The sequence below is a fragment of the Leptopilina heterotoma genome, unplaced genomic scaffold, assembly GCF_015476425.1.
Source record: "Leptopilina heterotoma isolate Lh14 unplaced genomic scaffold, ASM1547642v1 Lhet_146, whole genome shotgun sequence".
NCBI lineage: Eukaryota > Metazoa > Arthropoda > Insecta > Hymenoptera > Figitidae > Leptopilina > Leptopilina heterotoma.
The window spans coordinates 1,201,921-1,221,824 of NW_025110864.1; the positions used below are offsets into that span (position 1 = coordinate 1,201,921).

Here is a 19,904-nt window from a genome sequence, read left to right on the forward strand (position 1 = left end):
GCGAATAGCGTAGTGGTTAGCATATTAGACTTCAGTGCGTAGATTAGGATAGGCTTGGGCTTCGTATCCTACTGCGAGAATTTAGAATTTTAATGTGTAAAAAAAATGTAAAATGTGTAAAAAATGCTTCAAATGATCTATAAATAAATGTTAATTAACATGCACCATGCATAGTTAATTAAATTTTTTTTTAATTTTATTTTTTAATAGAGAATATAATTTGTCCCGCGTCGCTTGCAAGGCGGACGAATGCCAGTAGAACGGCGGTCCCGCTGGACCGAGTCATCTTAAGGAACAAAATTTGGCCCGTCCTGGTTGCCAGAAGGACGAATGCCTGTACAACGCCGGTTGTTCGGCGGCATCAAATCTGTACCGAGCCAGGCGCGCAGCCACTACAACACATTGTCAGGTTCCAGTACAATGTCTGCACCGCTCCGGTCGTCAGGCGGACCCATGCCAGTACAGTCTTACCGACGTCTGTACAGGCGCGGTACCCTGCCAGTGGGAAATTTCCGCCTGGGTACTCATGGACGGTAGTGTATTATGAAAATTCCATTATTATTTTTATGAAAATATTGTGCAACGTCACAAGGTGTAGAGAAAGAGTGAAAGAGGGAAAAAGTGTGCCTGAAAGAGTGCTGTGGAAATTGGAGGAGAATGGACAGGGTAAAAGATGGATGAATGAGCTAGAAAGTATGAGATAAGAAAGGATAGAAGGGATAAATTAAAAAACGAAATCGTAGGGAGGGAAGTAAATAAATAACTGAGGATGCCACAAAGGGCAAAAAAACCTGGAAACCTGGAACCCTGTGTAAAGCAGGGAAAGTAAATAGAGATAATTACTAATGTCTAAATTAGAACCAAATCAATCCTATTAACCCTCCTGCGTACCGTGACGAGTATACTCGTCCAAACTAAGTTGTTACCAAATGCGCGAGGACGAGTATACTCGTCCAAATACTTTTTCTCATAACTTTTAAACAAATTAACTTTAACACACGAGACAAAGTGCAACTTACAGTGCAAGGTTCATAGTTAATGATACATACGTAATAAAGTCTCTAATTGAAGTATTTGTTAATAAACAAAGTATTAAATATTTGTTATAAACAGTAGAGGATAGGTCACAAAATAAAAGTTGCAAATACATACTTCTCTTAAAAAAATTGTTTGATTTTAATGAAACTTGGTATCTAGGGGTTTTTGGGGTCGCTGATTACGAAATCTGAGGTCAGATTAAAAAAATTCAAAATGACGGATCCAATATTGCGGATGAGTTTTTCAAAAATTTATCCAAATTTCTTGAAAATTTATAATCGGGGGTTTTTAAGGTCGCTGATTAAGAATCTAAGGTTAGATTTAAAAAATCCAAAATGGCGGATGAATTTAAAAAAAAAATTTTGATTTTAATGAAACTTGGTATCTAGGGATTTTTGGGGTCGCTGATTAAGAATCTGAAGCCAGATTAATAAATTCCAAAATCGCGGATCCAATATGGCGGATGAGTTTTTCAAAAATTCATCCGAATTTCTTGAAAATTTATAATCGGGGTTTTTTGAGGTCGATGATTACGAATCTAAGGTCAGATTTAAAAAATCCAAAATGGCGGATCCAATATGGCGGATAAGTCTTTTAAAAATTTATCCAAATTTCTTGAAAATTTATAATTAGGGGTTTTTGAGGTCGCTGATTACGAATCTAAGGTCATATTTAAAAAATCCAAAATGGCGGATCCATTATGGCGGGTGAATTTTTTAAAAATTTATCCAAATTTCTTGAAAATTTATAATCGGGGGTTTTTGAGGTCGCTTATTACGAATCTAAGGTCAGATTTAAAAAATTAAAAATGGCGGATCCAATATGGCTGATGAATTTTAAAAAAATTGTTTGATTTTAATTTCTTCTTTCTAATTTTGCAATTAACTAAGCTGTGTAATATTACATAAAGATTTTTCATATATTTAATGATTCTTTAATTGTTTAAACAAATAATGTTGTTGTTTACTAACTTATTACAAAAAACATCTAGAAGCATGCTATTTTTTTAAATTTTGCAATTAACTAAGCTGAATAATATACCTCCAATTTTGCAATTAACAAACATGAATCTTACAATAATACTGATCTTGTTAACTTTTAAAATTTGGAAAAAGCATGTTTCTAAGTCTTTTGTGCAAGGAGTTTATCAACATCTATAATTATTTGTTTAAATATGTGTTAAATTGTTATATTCATAAAACATCATTATGTAGTACTACTCAACTTAGGAAGTCTAAAAAATGCACATTGTTTCATATAACAGAGACGTAGTTTATGAAGGACTCGTAAAATACCAATATATCTATAACAAATCTAAAAAATTTCTAAAACTGGCGACCATATTGGCTCTGATCTTCTGTATTTTTAAAATCTGATCTCAGCTTCGTAATTAGTGACCTCAAAAAACCCTAGACACCAAGTTTCATTAAATTTTTTAAATAAAATCAAACAATTTTTAAAAAATTCGTCTGCCACATTGGATCCGCCATTTTGAATTTTTCTAATCTGACCTCAGATTCGTAATCAGCGACCCCAAAAACACCTAGATACCAAGTTTCATTACAATCAAACAATTTTTTAAAAATTCATCCGCCATTTTGGATCCGACATTTTGAATTTTTTAAATCTGACCTCAGATTCGTAATCAGCGACCCCAAAAACCCCTAGGTACCAAATTGTAGAAAAATCTAACAGTGTGAAAAATTTGTGCATTTGGAAACAATTTTATGGGTGAAAATAGGTACGCAAGAGGGTTAATTAATAATAAATTTATCTAACCCATTTTGGTGTTTAAGTATAATACTGCACAATTTTCTATGCTATGACTCTGTAAGCATGAGCCAACATGATTATTAGTTGCAGTGAGGTGGCTTTTGGTCGATCATTAAAGAGAGAGAAAGTGATAAAAGAAAAACTGATGAGAAAGAAAGAGAAAACATGAGGAGGGGGGGACTAAAAAAGAACAGCCATTATCGTTATAGCATCTTACCGTGAATTTTAAGATGCGACAAAAATGTAAGCTACTAAAAACTAAGATGCCTAAAGTGTTTTACATATGATCCCATAGTTAACCTTAAAACTTTTTTCCAAAAAAATATGCTGAAAATGTGTACACTGGGGTCACAAAGTTTCAGTACACGGAGAGAAGGGCGTAGTCAGATTAACAACTTGCGCAGTTAAATGTACTAAACAGAATAGTCGATTTTGGACTGACTAAACTGGTAGTAGGATTTACTAAACAGGCGTTTAGTCATTGTGACTACTCAAGAAAAAGTTAATTCAACTGCACAGAAAGTCAAATGGACTAAACTGTTTAGTAAAATGTAAAAATATTGAAATGAACCGTTCGCTCGAATAACGGCTTAAGTTGATTTAAGCCGTTTTTGAAAAGACGCTTACCATCGTATTAATCAACATCTAAATTATAATGGTTAATTGAAATTGTTCAAAAACAAAACCTATTAACCCTCCTGCGTACCTATTTTCACCCATAAAATTGTTTCCAAATGCACAAATTTTTCACACTGTTGGATTTTTCTACAATTTGGTACCTAGGGGTTTTTTGGGTCGCTGATTACGAATCTGAGGTCAGATTTAAAAAATTCAAAATGGCGGATCCAATATGGCGGATGAGTTTTTAAAAAATTCATCCAAATTTCTTAAAAATTTATAATCGGGGGTTTTTGAGGTCGCTGATTACGAATCTAAGGTCAAATTAGAAAAATCCAAAATGGCTGATCCAATATGGCGGACGAATTTTTAAAAAATTGTTTGATTTTATTAAAAATTTTAATGAAACTTGGTGTCTAGGGTTTTTTGAGGTCACTAATTACGAAGCTGAATTCAGATTATAAAAATACAGAATATCAGAGCCAATATGGCCGCCAGTTTTAGAAATTTTTTAGATTTGTTATAGATACATTGGTATTTTACGAGTCCTTCATAAACTACGTCTCAGTTATATAAAACAATGTGCAATTTTTAGACTTTCTAAGTTGAGTAGTACTACATAATGATGTTTTATGAATATAACAATTTAACACATATTTAAACAAATAATTACACAGGTCAACAAAAAAGACTTAATTTTTTTATGAGATAGCGGAATGGTTTCCGATGTATTTTTGGACCCTGAACACGATCCCAACTTCCAAAATTGCCCATCACGTCAGGACTTTGAGAATAGTCGGGGTAAAGACCCGAAAAACGCTTTTTTGAGGATTTTCAAAAAAAAAATTCTCTTTAACCTGACGTGTTAGAGACTTCCACAAGGTCTTAAATTAAAGCTTGTAATGTACACTACAAGAGCCATATCCATAAAAAAAAAGAAAAATTTAAATTTATTTCAAAAAATGGGGTTGAAGACACTAAAAATGTGTTTTTGGATTGCTTTAATAGACTTCTTGCAATTGCTTGGATTCGCTTGAAAATGGTTACTCGGGGTTTTTGGAGTCGCTGATTACGAATCCGATATTAGTTTTCAAAAATTTAAAATGGCGGAACCAAGATGGCAGATGTAAAAATTAAGAATTGCTTGGATTCACTTGAAAATTGTTACTCCAAGATTTTTGGGGTCGTTGATTACGAATCCGCTATTTTGAATTTTCAAAAACTAATATCGGATTCCTAATCAGCGACCCCAAAAACCCCGAGTAACCATTTTCAAGCGAATCCAATAATTGCAAGAAGTCTATTAAAGCAATCCAAAAACACACATTTTTTGTGTCTTCAACCCCATTTTTTGCAAAAATTTTTAATTTTTCTTTATTTTATGGATATGGCTCTTGTAGTGCACATTACAAGCTTTAATTTAAGACCTTGTGGAAGTCTCTAACACGTCAGGTTAAAGAGAATTTTTTTTTGAAAATCCTCAAAAAAGCGTTTTTTGGGTCTTTACCCCCACTATTTTCAAAATCCTGACGTGATGGGCAATTTTGGAAGTCGGGATCTTATTCAGTGTCCAAAAATACATCGGAAACCATTCCGCTATCTCATAAAAAAAATTAATTCTTTTTGTTGACCTGTGTTATAGATGTTGATTAATTCCTTGTACAAAAGACTTAGAAACATGCTTTTTCCAAATTTTAAAAGTTAACAAGATCAGTATAATTGTAAGATTCATGTTTGTTAATTGCAACATTGGAGGTATATTATTCAGCTTAGTTAATTGCAAAATTAGAAAAAATTGCATGCTTCTAGATATTTTTTGTAAATGTTAGTAAATAACAACATTATTTGTTTAAACAATTAAAGAATTGTTGAATTTATGAAGAATCTTCATGTAATATTACTCAGCTTAGTTAATTGTAAAATTAGAAAAAAAATTGCATGTGTCTAGATGTTTTTGTAAAAAGTTAGTAAATAACAACATTATTTGTTTAAACAATTAAAGAATCGTTAAATTCATGAAAAATCTTCATGTAATATTACTCAGCTTAGTTAATTGCAAAATTAGAAAAAAGCTGCATGTTTCTAAATATTTTTTGTAAAAAGTTAGTACATAACAACAATTATTTGTTTAATCAATTAAAGAATTGTTAAATTTATAAAATATTTTTATATTGCCATTTTGAGTTTTGCAAATCTGACCTCAGATTTGTAATCAGCGACCACGAAAACCCCCGATTATAAATTTTCAAGAAATTTAGATAAATTTTTGAAAAACTCATTCGCCATATTGGATCAGCCATTTTGGATTTTTTTAATCTGACCTTAGATTCGTAATCAGCGACCTCAAAAAACCCCGGTTATAAATTTTCAAGAAATTTGGATGAATTTTTGAAAAACTCATCCGCCATATTGGATCCGCGATTTTGGATTTTATTAATCTGGCTTTAGATTCTTAATCAGCGACCCCAAAAACCCCTAGATACTAAGTTTCATTAAAGTCAAACAATTTTTTTAAAATTAATCCGCCATTTTGAAATTTTTAAATCTGACTTTAGATTCGTAATCAGCGACCTTAAAAACCCCCGATTATAAATTTTCAAGGAATTTGGATAGATTTTTTGAATATTCATCCGCCATATTGGATCCGCCATCTTAGATTTTTTTAATCTGATCTTAGATTCGTAATCAGCGACCTCAAAAACCCCTGATTATAAATTTTCAAGAAATTTGGATGAATTTTTGAAAAACTCCTTCGCCATATTGGATCCGCCATTTTAGATTTTTTTAATCTGGCTTGAGATTCTTAATCAGCAACCCCAAAAGCCATTGAGATACCAAGTTTTATTAAAATCAAACAATTTTTTAAGAGAAGTATGTATTTGCAACTTTTATTTTGTGACCTATCCTCTACTGTTTATAACAAATATTTAATACTTTGTTTATTAGCAAATACTTTATTTGGAAACTTTATTATGTATGTATCATTAACTATGAACCTTGCACTGTAAGTTGCACTTTGTCTCATGTGTTAAGGTTAATTTGTTTAAAAGTTATGAGAAAAAATATTTGGACGAGTATACTCGTCCTCGCGCATTTGGTAACAACTTAGTTTGGACGAGTATACTCGTCACGGTACGCAGGAGGGTTAAATTAAATAATAATGTTTTAAATGAGTTATAATTTATAAATGAATGTTAATTTTAAGATTTCCCAAAATGCCTCAAAAACACTTAAGCCGTTATTCGAGCGAACGGTTCAAATATTGTTTCTACATTTAATATTGCAATAATTTCAATAGTAGTAGAAAGTCAACGTGAAATTTTTATATTTTAACAGAAAACAAAACCATAATTATCACAAAAATTTCGAGCAGTTAATTTGCATATTTTTAAGAGGTTATGTTGATTTTTTCTGTAATCACAGAAATTATTTTTTAAAATAAATATAGAAAACTGCATTACTATTGGTAAACAAATGTTTGGCAATAATAGAAGCGTTTTGTTCAATTTCTAACCTCAAAATAGGCACTTCGTGAATATCGAAACTTACCTGCAAACGCATTAGCGCCATTTTGAAAAAACAGTGTACTGCGCAGTGTTCTGTGAGTTTAACTAAGCATTCAGTGTCTTCGACAACACTGTTTAGTAAAATTGACTAAACGAAACTAAATGATGTTTTTTAAATGTAACTGAATTATATTATAATTATATTTATAATAATAATAATAATATTATTTTTGAATTTTCCCAGAATTTTTCACGAAACAATTATCAACTCATTAATAAGTTCCTTCACTAAACGTGAAGCTGAAACCTACCATATCGACCAAGTTTCAAATTCTAGAAGTACCGGTATCTAAACCTAGACGTCACCGCCAAATCAATAAATAATTGAAAAATAAATTTAAGGCTATGAAAAAATGTGAGACTAACCCTGCTGGGGCTCGAAACCCAGGACCTATCAATTGCCGGTTGATTGCTCTTCCACTGAGCTACAGAGGTCCACCTCCAACAAATTTTCATAGCCTTATCGACTCAATAGTCAAGATGGTTCGCATTCTTCTGCATTCTTTTTCAGTGGAAGAGCATTCAACCGGCAATTGATAGGTCCTGGGTTTCGAGCCCCAGCAGAGTTAGTCTCACATTTTTTCATAGCTTTAAATTTATTTTTCAATTATTTATTGATTTGGTGGTGACGTCTAGGTTTAGATACCGGTACTTCCAGAATTTGAAACTTGGTCGATATGGTAGGTTTCAGCTTCACGTTTAGTAAAGGAACTTATTAATGAGTTGATAATTGTTTCGTGAAAAATTCTGGGAAAATTCAAAATTAATATGCAGAAGAATGCGAACCATCTTGACTATTGAGTCGATAAGGCTATGAAAATTTGTTGGAGGTGGACCTCTGTAGCTCAGTGGAAGAGCAATCAACCGGCAATTGATAGGTCCTGGGTTTCGAGCCCCAGCAGAGTTAGTCTCACATTTTTTCATAGCTTTAAATTTATTTTTCAATAATATTATTAATATTATTATTATATTATAATATTTATTTTTATTATATTATATTTTTTTTATTTTTTATTTTTTTTATATTATATTTTATTATATTTGATTATATTTAAATGCCGCTTCACTTCAAATTCAAATATTTCAGTAAAAATGGGCGTAGAAACTATCAAACTAGGATCATTTTAAAGTTTAATAAATTTCGAATCAAAAGGGCTCAGATATAACGAATTTAATCTTGTAAATATGAAAACATAATTCTTTAAAGTTAAAGATTTTTTTGTGAAAATAGCGATTTTGAAATCTTGAATTCAAGCAAACACCAATTAAAGAGACAATTTTTTTAAGATTTGACAGTTGTACAATATGAAGTACAAATTCAATTCTATATTTAATTCTAGACCAAAATCATTCACAAATATTCAATATTCTCTTCAAATTCTATAAAAATAACTTCTCCTGATCTAAATTTTTCAAAGTATATAAATTATAAATTCGTCGTTTCCGTTCACTTGTTATATCAATTAACCATATTTTTGAAAAATATTTATCTCTTAGTTATTGTAAAATAAGAAGAATATGGTCATTTATAGAAATGAAATAAGTAATAATGACAGAGTTAAAATTTGTAACATTATATTAAAAGAGATGAGATCAAGAGGTTCTTTATTTTTCAAAAGTGTAGTTAATTAATAAAATAAATGAATAGAAACGATGAATTTGCAACTTATATTCTTCGAAAAATTTAAAGCAAGAGAATTTATTTTTATAGAATTTTAAGAAAATACTTAATATTTGTGAATTATTTTGGTCTAAAATTAAAGAATGGAATTTGTACTTCATATTATACAATGCAATTGTAGTATTGACTACCTAAACATCTTAAATTACACGGAGAATTTTTCTCGTCTAAAAGTAAGTAGGGGAGGGTAGGCTACATTGAACCGGGTTTTTTCTAAAATCTAAGAACTAATTAAATTTTACAAATTTTGATCAGATTTTTGTATCAAAATGAAACTGAAGTACTTCTTTAGTTAATACACACGTTACAAACAGAAATTATTATGATTAAATAGTGAAATTTAATTTTTTTCTAACCAGTTACACTTTTCTTATTTTGAAGGATCTGTGTCAACATTGAACCACCTCTAATAAAACACTACAACTTACTTCGAAAATAATATTTCCACTTACACATTGTTAAAAATCTTATTTTCCACTCACAAAAATAGAAAATTTTTGTTAAATTGTTATTATTTGTTAATATAGGATATTAATATATTTCGATGTCAGGTTTCGTAGCGGAAGTGACAGTTTAATCCGGCGAGTATGTGGCGGGAAACTGTTACACCGACTATGTGGTGGGCATGACATGCCCAAAATGTAAAATTGCTTATAAATGTTACATATAGCTATATTAAGTTAATTTCTGGTACTATATTATAAAAAGGCATGTAATAAAATATATTTCCTTAATTATTTATTTATTTATAAAGATAAAATCAACTCTTTGTCATAAGATTTATCATATGATTAAATAAAACAATGAAAACTTAAAACTTTTATAAAATCAAATTTGCACTTTTATAAAGGCAGGACTTTAAATATTAGTGAATGAGGAGCATAATACTGCTTTTTAAAATATATCTCAATTCAGTTGTCATTAATTTAGTAGAAATTAGGAAAAAAAAATTCGCCAAAAATATGCAAAATTGACGTTTACGTCCAAGTAATTTAAAATATAATTTACATAACACTATCACCATACCATCATCTTCTCTTATGAACCCATAACTTCAGCTACTCGAAGTTTCAAAACGTTACAGTGGAAATTTTAGGATTTAAAAGGATTTAAGTAAATGTGGGGCATGACATGCCCAACCACATACTCGCCGGGTTAAGTTTATCTCGTTGACAATTTTGATAAAAGCATGTCTTCCAGTATTTTTCTTACTAATTAGTAGAGCAGACAACTTTACTACTCTTAAAATTGAAAATTCTTTGCTTTTTCGGGTGGTTCAATGATGCCGCACTCACTGTATACACATGATATTCACAACAAAAATTGTTTATAATAAATTTATGTAAGATTTAAAATTCTTTATCACATCGGAATATTGAAGTTGACACCCTAAGCGAAATATATCACAAGTTTACTAATTTTTAAAACTACCTATTTCAATAAAAAAACTTCATTATATTTCCAGAACATTTTTTGTTTTGTACGTGAAAAACAGTTTTTTTAGTTTTTCTTTGTAAATAATAAACCTACGTGCCGGAAATTTTTGGACATAGTCTGTTTCGGTAAAACTAACTGAGGGGCTGATAGTAAAAGTGGTTTAAAAAAACATTGGGAGCAAAAATGAGATAAGTGACTAGGGAGCAAAAACGGGATAAAATGATTTATGTATTTATCGATAAGTTTATTATAATATTGCTTTGCAAAATATTAATTATAAGAAAATAAGTTTTTCTTTACTATTTTAAATATTTTTTGACCATGAATTACAATTAATTTATCCATAAATTACAAAATCATTTTAACTCGTTTTTGCTTTCAAGTCACTTATCCCACTTTTGCTCCCAATGTTTTACCGAACTATTCCTGAAAACTAACACTTTTTTTCATTATACCTAATCTTTTAGTATTTTATGTACCTACGAATGGGCACTGCCCGTATAAATGTTATAAATAAATAAAAATTTTGATGTAATTTGACCTCAGAAGTCCAAAAAACGGATTTTAAAAAAGTGTCCCGATGTGTGTGTGTGTGTAGAGGCGCATGATTATTCCCCAAATGTCATTTGACCGAACTGTCATTTTACCGAATTGCATTTATTCGAACTGTTATTTTCACGAAATGACCCTTTTGCGAATCGACATTTTTATGAATTGATACTTTGGGAGCGTTCACAAATGATGTCACGTTTTTGAGGGTAGGGGGGGGGGGGTCTCTAATAAACGTGACACAGTGTATTTTTACTTAGGAAATTGCGTGACAGGGGGCGGGGGGTCTAAAATCCCGAAAATTTGCGTGACATCATTTGTGAACGCTCCTTTTTGCGAAAAGTCATTTTTGCGAAAAATTATTTTTATGAATTGTCATTTTTACGAATTGTCATTTTTACGAATCGTTATTGTTCCGAAATGTCTTTTTTTCGAATTGTCATTTTTACGAAAATTTTTATTTTTAAAAATTTTTATTTTTGCGAATTATCATTTATGCAAACTGACATTTTTCGAATTGTCATTTTTTTGAAATGGCATTTTTGCAAATCGACATTTTTACAAATTGTCACTTTTGCGAAAATTAATTTTTTCGAATTGTCATTTTTACGAAATGTAACTGTTGAGAATTTTCATTTTTTCGAAAATTTCTGTAGTAAATCTATATATGCATACAAGTTTACTAAATCAATTTTCGCAAAAATGACAATTCGCAACAGTGACATTTCGTAAAAATGACAATTCGAAAAAATTGCAGTTCGCATAAATGACAATTTGTAAAAATGACAATTCGCAAAAATGAATGTTTGCAAAAGTGACAATTCGTAAAAAAATCGATTCGCAAAAATGAAATTTCGCAAAAGTGACAATTCGCAAAAATGACAATTCGAAAAAATAACTTTTTGCAAAAGTAACAATTCGTAAAAATGGCGATTCGCAAAAGTGGCATTTCGTTAAAATAACAGTTCGGATAAATCCAATTCGGTAAAATGACAGTTCGGTCAAATGACATTTGGGGAATAATCATGCGCCTCGTGTGTGTACTAACATTACATTTGCCTCAATGTCTCAGAACGAGAAAAAGTTAAAGGCTTCAATTTTTTTTAAATTGTAGGTCTCCCGGGGACATAAAATGAGAATATTTTCAGCCCAATTCATAAAAAATAGGGCTGAAGACACCAAAAATGTGTGTTTTTGGATTGCTTTAATAGACTTCTTGCAATTGCTTGGATTCGCTTAAAAATGGTTACTCCGGGGTTTTTTGTAGTCGCTAATTACGAATCTGATGTCAGGATGTTAAAATTAAAAACAGCGTATTCAAAATACCTACAAATATATCTTCATCTCTGGTGTCAATTAGATGAATTATTTTGTTCTCCGACCTTTTTAATTTGTTTTTCTTTAATATTTTTTAAGTAGAGGAGAACGGAGCGAGGCAGCCAAGATGGCACATTTTGGTTTGCGAGGCAGTTATTTAAATAGGTTTTTTCAATTCTAATATCGCGTTAGAAAGCTTGTCTTACTGGCTAAAAAATCGCCATAAAACATTTTGACGTAGGTTGCACTTAAAAATTTCTACAACCCTTTTCCCAAAGGACCACATTTTGGCATATTTGAAAAAACGTGGGGTGAGGCGGCCAACTATTTTAATAGTTAAAAAAACATAGCTTAAAGTTAAAATTATTGAAACATAATAAAGTAGTTGTTTTTAACTTACTTTTATTTTGTTAGTAAACTTCAAAAATTTACATTTGAATAATATTATAATAATAACATTAATTAAATTCAATTTAACATTTTAAGAAAATATAAATTTGTTATTTTAAAAAAATGGTTTATAAAATTCAATGTTAAGTTTAAAATGTATTGGAGTAGGAAAAAAAGAGAAAACATTTAGAAGAACCAATAAAATCAACACAAAAAGACGAAAAATTTAGCGTTGGCTGCCTAACCCCACGAGTACATTTTTAAGAAAACATCCACAAAACCCGTAATATTAAAAACATCTCAATTTCATTAACACCATCGTCTTTAACACTAAATTCTGCATTAAAAATCACTTTACAAGAATTTTATTCGTGTAACTCTATTAACTAAAATCACCAAAATAACTCTTAGAAAAGTTACATCCAAAAAGTCTGTTTTCATAAATGATACTGTCATTGCTAAACTGCTGCAGCAATAATGCCCATCTGTTAGTAACTAAAGTAAACTACCATAAGCAGTCTAATTATCAATACCGCACGATTTGAAAAAATTATGCCATCTCACCCAATAATACATGACAAAAGTAAACATCAAAATATTAAATAAATAAAATAATTTTTCCATTTATTTTCATTTATATCGAAGCGTGGGTTATGCACTGCTCAATAAAACTTTAAATTGAAAAATGCGTTAAAAAATAACAATATAGCAATAAGAAATCTGAAATTGTTAAATTATTTTGGACCCATACAAAAAAATGTAGAAGGGATTACGCTTACATTTTCATTATTTTTCAACGATTTGTTGTTTACATTTATTAGTAGTCACAAAAGGTTGAAGAATAACCCATAATAAGTGATATTTATTAAGAAATTCTGTAAAATATTTTAACTGGGCATCTCTCCTATATGGCCATCTCCCCCGGACTTACCATATAAAAAATGCAAAAAAAATTTTTTACAAAAAATATGTTAAAAAAATTTTATAATTTTTTTTTCTGAATCTACATATAAAAATGAACAATTTATATTCTAAAAAATTTTTTTTTAATGGAACCGTTTTTGAGTTCTCAACAATTGAAAAAAATGGCTAATTTTTTAAACACGGAAAAAAATTAATCTCTAAACTTGAAATAATATTAATTTCAAATCCAATAAAATATAAGTGTATCTAAATTATACATTGTTATAATCACAATTACTGTCTTAAGTTGTGTTTGATTCTGTTAAACTTTATACCAGAAAACTCCATAAATTCATATCTCTGATTTAAAGATTTGTTAATTTCACAACTTTTCTGATGTAAATTACATTGTGGTTTAAGTTCATCTCTGACAAAAGAGATTTAAACCATTTTAATTAATTAAGTATTAATTTTATTTTCAAATATCCAAATAAAAGCGGCTCTATACGTTCCAAAGGAATTTTAAATATTACTCCTTTCCTGCAGTTTCTTTCAGTTTTCATTTTCCGTATCTTACGAATGTTTTTCGCGTCATCACGTGGGACATATTTTTCTTTATTAGACTTATGTATCTTAATGGCTGATGATTTTGTTAAATCTATTTGATTAAGTGGAATTTAATAGAGTACATCCCTGTATTTGTTAAACTTATAATAAATATATCATTTTCTTTTGATACCTGAAAATCGAACCTATAAGAAGTTGCACTAAAACATGTTTATCTATTAAAAATGGAGAACAGTATTGTCCAACAACTGCAAAACGTATTTTATTTATATTAAATTTAATTTATTGAGTTTTTACGTGTATAAGCGATGTTAAGTAAACGAAGCTCCTTATGTATTCAATAGCGCTGCAGATAAAATGTGAATATGAATGAAACTTTACTTTAAATCAATACTCATTTTACTCATTTGCTTACTTATTTGGTTACTTACTTGCTTACTTTCACTCATTTGCTTACTTATTAATTGCTTATTCTTACTGACTTGCTTACTATTACTTTTTTGCTTACTTACTTGAAGTAAGCATTTGAGTAAGCAAAAAAGTAAACAAGAAAGCAAATGAGATACTTACTTGCTTAATTTTACTCATTTGCTTACTTATTTGGTTACTTACTTGCTTACTTTTACTCATTTGCTTACTTATTACTTGCTTATTCTTACTTGCTTACTTACTTTTACTTTTTTGCTTACTTACTTGAAGTAAGCAAGTGAGTAAGCAAAAAAGTAAGAAAGAAAGCAAATGAGTTACTTACTTGCTTACTTTTACGCATTTGCTTTCTTATTTAGTTACTTTTACTTACTTGCTTACTTACTTGAAGTAGGCAAGAGAGTAAAAATAAGCAAGTAAGCAAATGAGTAAAAGTAAGCAAGTAAGTAACCAAATAAGCGTGTAAGTAAAATCAAGTAAGTAAGCAAGTAAGTAAAAGTAAGCAATTGAGTAAAAGTAAGCAAGTAAGTAAGCAAGTACTTACTCACTTGGTTCGTTACTTGCTTACCTACTTGCTTACTTACTTGCTTACTTACTTGTTTACTCAGTTACTTCTTACTTCCTTAAAGCAATATTTGCAAAAAAGAACTAGAGAAATAAATGAATTGTAAGTCAAAACAAAAATGATAATACAAATAACTGCATTCTTCTCTCAGTCACACTCATTTCTCCACTGGACAAACGGCCTGTGGAGAAATGAAGTACATTTCTCCACTGGTGCCTAGTGAACAATGACTCAATTTCCCCGAAGGCGTTGTACATTGTACAACTAGTGGCGAAAGTGTGATTTTGCGAGAGCAGCAATCACTCTCGAAAAATCATTCTTTCACCACGTGTTGTGCACTACGTTTTCTCCAACGCCTTGCGAGGAAAGGTTTCTTCGTGAGTTTCGTATAATTTTAATTTAACGTGTGCTTATGTTTACACGGAAAAAAATTAATCTCTTAACTTGAAATAATATTAATTTGAAGTCCAGTGAAATATAAGTGTATCTAAATTAAACATTATAGTCACAATTACTGTGATAAGTTGTGTTTGATTCTGTCAAACTTTATACCAGAAAACGCCATAAATTCACATCTCTGATTTAGAGATTTGTTAATTTCACAACTTTTTTTATATGAATTAGGTACATTGGGTTTTTAAGTTAATCAGTGACAAAAAAGATTTAAACCATTTTAATTAATTATTAATTTTATTTTCAAATATCCAAATAAAAGCGAAGGTCTGTGAAGGAAGGTCTGTGAAATTTTAAGGTTACAATTGTCGCCCGACAAAATACGGCACTGACTGATTTAAATGACGTGAAATAGGTAAATAAACATTTTTCAACCACTTTTTCTCTAAACACAGACACTTTTTACAAAATAGGCCAACATACAATGGGTAAGAATCTTGTTAATAACCTGAATTCAAAAGATTGTTTAAATTCATGCAGAAACGCGGTTGTCAAGCGGTTGTAAAATGTAAAATTGGAAATGATTGGAAAGTAATGTAATGACAGACAACAAGAAGCGGATTACTGCCAGTCGCCAGAAGAGGGCAGAAGCATGTAGAGAGCACAATGGTCCAGCTGTTATATTCTTAGCATTACATCACTTTCCAATTTTACATTTTACAACCGCGTTTCTGCATGAATTTAAACCATCTTTTGAATTTAGGTAATTAAGAAGATTCCTACTCGTTGTATGTTGGCCTATTTTGTAAAAAGTGTCTGTGTTTAGAGAAAAAGTGGTTGAAAAATGTTTATTTACCTATTTCACGTCATTTAAATCAGTCAGTGTCGTATTTTGTCGGGCGATAATTGTAACCTACAAATTTTACAGACCTTCCAACGCCGTTAAAACAAAAAAATGAAATAAAAATATAAAATTCGTATTGTGTTTTAAAAATATCCAACTACTTTTTTATACTTGTCAATGTATAGTTCATACAGGGAAAACAATATAAATATTTTGTGAATAATTCTTACTCTAAATTGTGATAAATTATAAATTCTTATTACATCGAGTTATTACAAAAATAAGAATTATATAAATATACGACTAAAATTTTTAATATTGTTTATTCAAATAATATATTAGATTTGAATTTATTCAAGTAAGTTGATAGTTTAGAACATATGTTCCATATGTCATAAAATTTGAGATTCCTAATATCATTTTTAGGCATAAGAAATACGTGTTCTTCACAATACTAATATTCGGATTAGATATAATACCAAATTTCAGTTTTAGTGATCTGCTTACATCTTACGTCCGATTCCAGTGATAGTTTATGCCTAAATCTCAGATTTAATCACTAATTTAGAGATTAATTTTTTTCCGTGTAATATAATAAAAGACGAATGTTTTGAGTGGGGCAGAAGTTAGATACAAAATATATCTCGGTCAAAGAACAAGAAAAAAGAATTAGATCATGATTTACTTTCGCCACGCCAAATTTACTTTCGCCACGCTAAAAATTACTTTCGCCACGCTCAATTTACTTTCGCCACGCTCTTCAGAGCAGTTGAGAAAAGTTCTACTTTCGCCACACTTTTCTACCAAGAAAAGTACTCCTTTCAGAGCAAGCGTTGGAGAAATTAATTTTTTAAATTTCTGTTTTATATAGTGTTAAAGCTCAGGAAAAGAGCTTTAAAAAGAGACCTTTTTGAGCTTTTTAACTTTAATAATAAACAAAATAACCGACAGATTAGCTCAGTTGGATAGATACCTTGCTTGGCGGACGTTTTAGGACCAATGGTACTTGGTTCGCGCCCATTTAGTTTGGTATTTTTCCGGCACGTGAGATAATCTGAGCGGGAGATTTAACGTCGAGGTATAATGATGTGCACTGTCGATTATTGTCCGGTTCAAATCATTAGAACTCGACTGTCGATAAACCGGTTGTAGGGGAGCGTGGGGTAATGGGAGCTTTTAAATTTCACGTACTTGATAAAAATCTTGACAGATTTTTATCTAAAGACAAGGGAAAATGTATTTTTTGAGTTTTCGTTGTAAAATGCAAAACATTTCTAAACATCACCATAAGTAGTTAAAATCGTATTATTTAGTTATTGCTTTTTATTATATTATAGGTGAATATGTGTAGATATGTATACATGTATAAAAATCGAGATAATAATAAAATTTGTTTATGTTTTTATTTTTTTATTCAAATTTTGTCCTGTAAGAATTCTGTGAGGTAATGGGAGAATTAGTGTCAGCCTAAAGAATTTTCGTTACCGCATGTTACGGCTTTTATTATTTCTTTGAAGATTGTAAAAGATATCACCTTATGAAAAAACTTTTAATTAAAAAATAATTTTTAGTGGAAAAAATGTAAAATTTAAATTTTTTTAAAAAATTTTTTATTCAATTATAATTTAGGAAAAAATTTATTCTAAGTCTAAAGTTTTGGCTTTATTGTAAGTATTAACACTTTTTTCTATTAAAAACAAAAAATATTCCTAAAAAATAAAAATTTTTAAATTTTAAGTGAAAGCTCCCAATACCCCACAAATTGGGTAATGGCAGAAATTGAATTTATTTTTTGAAAATTTATTTTTTTCGAATTTACTTTCTTTTTTTAAGTTTCTAATTAAACATAATTAAATATTAAATTTAAAAGAAGTTAACAATTTTCCCGAATCAATCTACACAAATAAATTAAATATCTTAAATAAATCTCGATAAGCTCATGGGCTTCATCATTAAAATAATGTAGGAAGGGATAGTATATGTCAAGGAACTCGGAGAGTCTCGGGGTGCATGTAGCTCAGTGGTCAGAGCAGTCTACCGGCAATAGAAAGGTCGTGGGCTCGTATCCCACCATGCTACCGTTTTTTCTGAGTTCTTTGATAATTTTGAAATTATTAATTAATTACGAAAATATTTTTCAAATTAAGCAGGTTTCTGTATTAGGGCAGCTGTGCTGTCGATACATATGAAGCCCATGAGCTTATCGAGATTTATTTAAGATATTTAATTTATTTGTGTAGATTGATTCGGGAAAATTGTTAACTTCTTTCAAATTTAATATTTAATCACCGAATGATAAATTCATTTCCTTCAAACATAATTAAAGATAAATAACGAAATGAATATAAAATGACGAAAACAATGATAAGTTGTTTTTTTAATAATTTTCCGGGGCTCCAATTCCCTCACGCTCCCCTACTCAGGAGAAGTTTTCTACAGTTTCACTCTCCACTGGCGAGAAAACCCTAATGGGGGTACTCGCAAATGCGAGTACTCCTAATTTTCAAGTCGTTCTGTAGGCGTAAAAATTTAGAATAAGTTTATAGTATGTGGGCAAATCCACGGAACCGTGTGATTTCATGTTACTCCTCATTTAAACAATTTTTTTTAACATTATATAATTTTTACATTCTCATCAAAAATGAGAAAGTCTTGGATTTGTGCGATTTTGAGCAATGTCTAATTTTGCTAAATCTTTACGTTTCATGACCCCCTGATTCCAAAAAAATGGTTTTTAGAAAAGTGTCTGTCCGTCTGTCTGTCTGTCTGTCGTATGTCTGTAGAAAAATTTGTCGCCACGATAACTCGAATAAATTTTTATGAATCGTCTTGCAATTTTGCACACTTTTTTAGTCCATAAAAATGAAGCCTGAGTTCGTTGGGCAGCCCATTTCGTCAAAAAACAACAAAAATACAAAATTTTGAAATTTTCAAAATTTTGTATTTTTTACAATTTTCAAAAAAATATTTTTTTAAAATTTTTTCCTTAAATTTGGTGCAAAAACAAACAACTTTTCCTTAAGACACTTTTCAGTACAACAAAAAACAAAAAAGTTATGAATTTTTTAATTTTTTAAAAATTTGCTATTTATTGCTTTTTTTGGACTTTTTGTCAGCCTTCTCTTCAGTAGAAAATTTGTCATATTGGGGCCGTGTTAATAAAAATTAGTTCACATTATGCTAATACACCTTTCTTAACATTAGAATCGACAATTGCATCTTTTACACAAATTAAAAAATTTTTTTTCCAAAAAAGTGCAAAAAATTGAGATTTATAGTGAGTGAAGCATTAGCCGAAACATGAGAAAACATTAAAAACATATCGAAACCTTCCTTTTTTTCTTTTAGATGCCAAATTTAGGTAAAAATACAAAATTAGGAACAAGAAAGAACTCAAAAGTTTCAAAAATTCTGCCTTTTTTTGATTTTTTCCATAAAATTTGTTTTTACATTCTCATCAAAAATGAGAAAGTCTTGGATTTGTGCGATTTTGAGCAATGTCTAATTTTGCTAAATCTTTACGTTTCATGACCCCCTGATTCCAAAAAAATGGTTTTTAGAAAAGTGTCTGTCCGTCTGTCTGTAGAAAAATTTGTCGCCACGATAACTCGAATAAATTTTTATGAATCGTCTTGCAATTTGGCACACTTTTTTAGTCCATAAAAATGAAGCCTGAGTTCGTTGGGCAGCCCATTTCGTCAAAAAACAACAAAAATACAAAATTTTGAAATTTTAAAAATTTTGTATTTTTTACAATTTTCAAAAAAATATTTTTTAAAATTTTTCCTTAAATTTGGTGCAAAAACAAACAACTTTTCCTTTAGACACTTTTCAGTA

The 19,904-nt window shown here is 29.9% G+C and overlaps 2 non-coding genes across 2 annotated transcripts; one reads left to right on the top strand and one right to left on the bottom strand.

Moving 5' to 3' along the window:
- Positions 1–7,357: 7,357 nt before the first annotated feature.
- Trnaa-ggc lies at positions 7,358–7,431 on the bottom strand. Its single transcript has one exon. It is a non-coding gene; the product is annotated as a tRNA-Ala (tRNA).
- Positions 7,432–7,828: 397 nt separating this feature from the next.
- Positions 7,829–7,902, top strand: Trnaa-ggc. Its single transcript has one exon. It is a non-coding gene; the product is annotated as a tRNA-Ala (tRNA).
- The last annotated feature ends 12,002 nt before the right edge of the window (positions 7,903–19,904 follow it).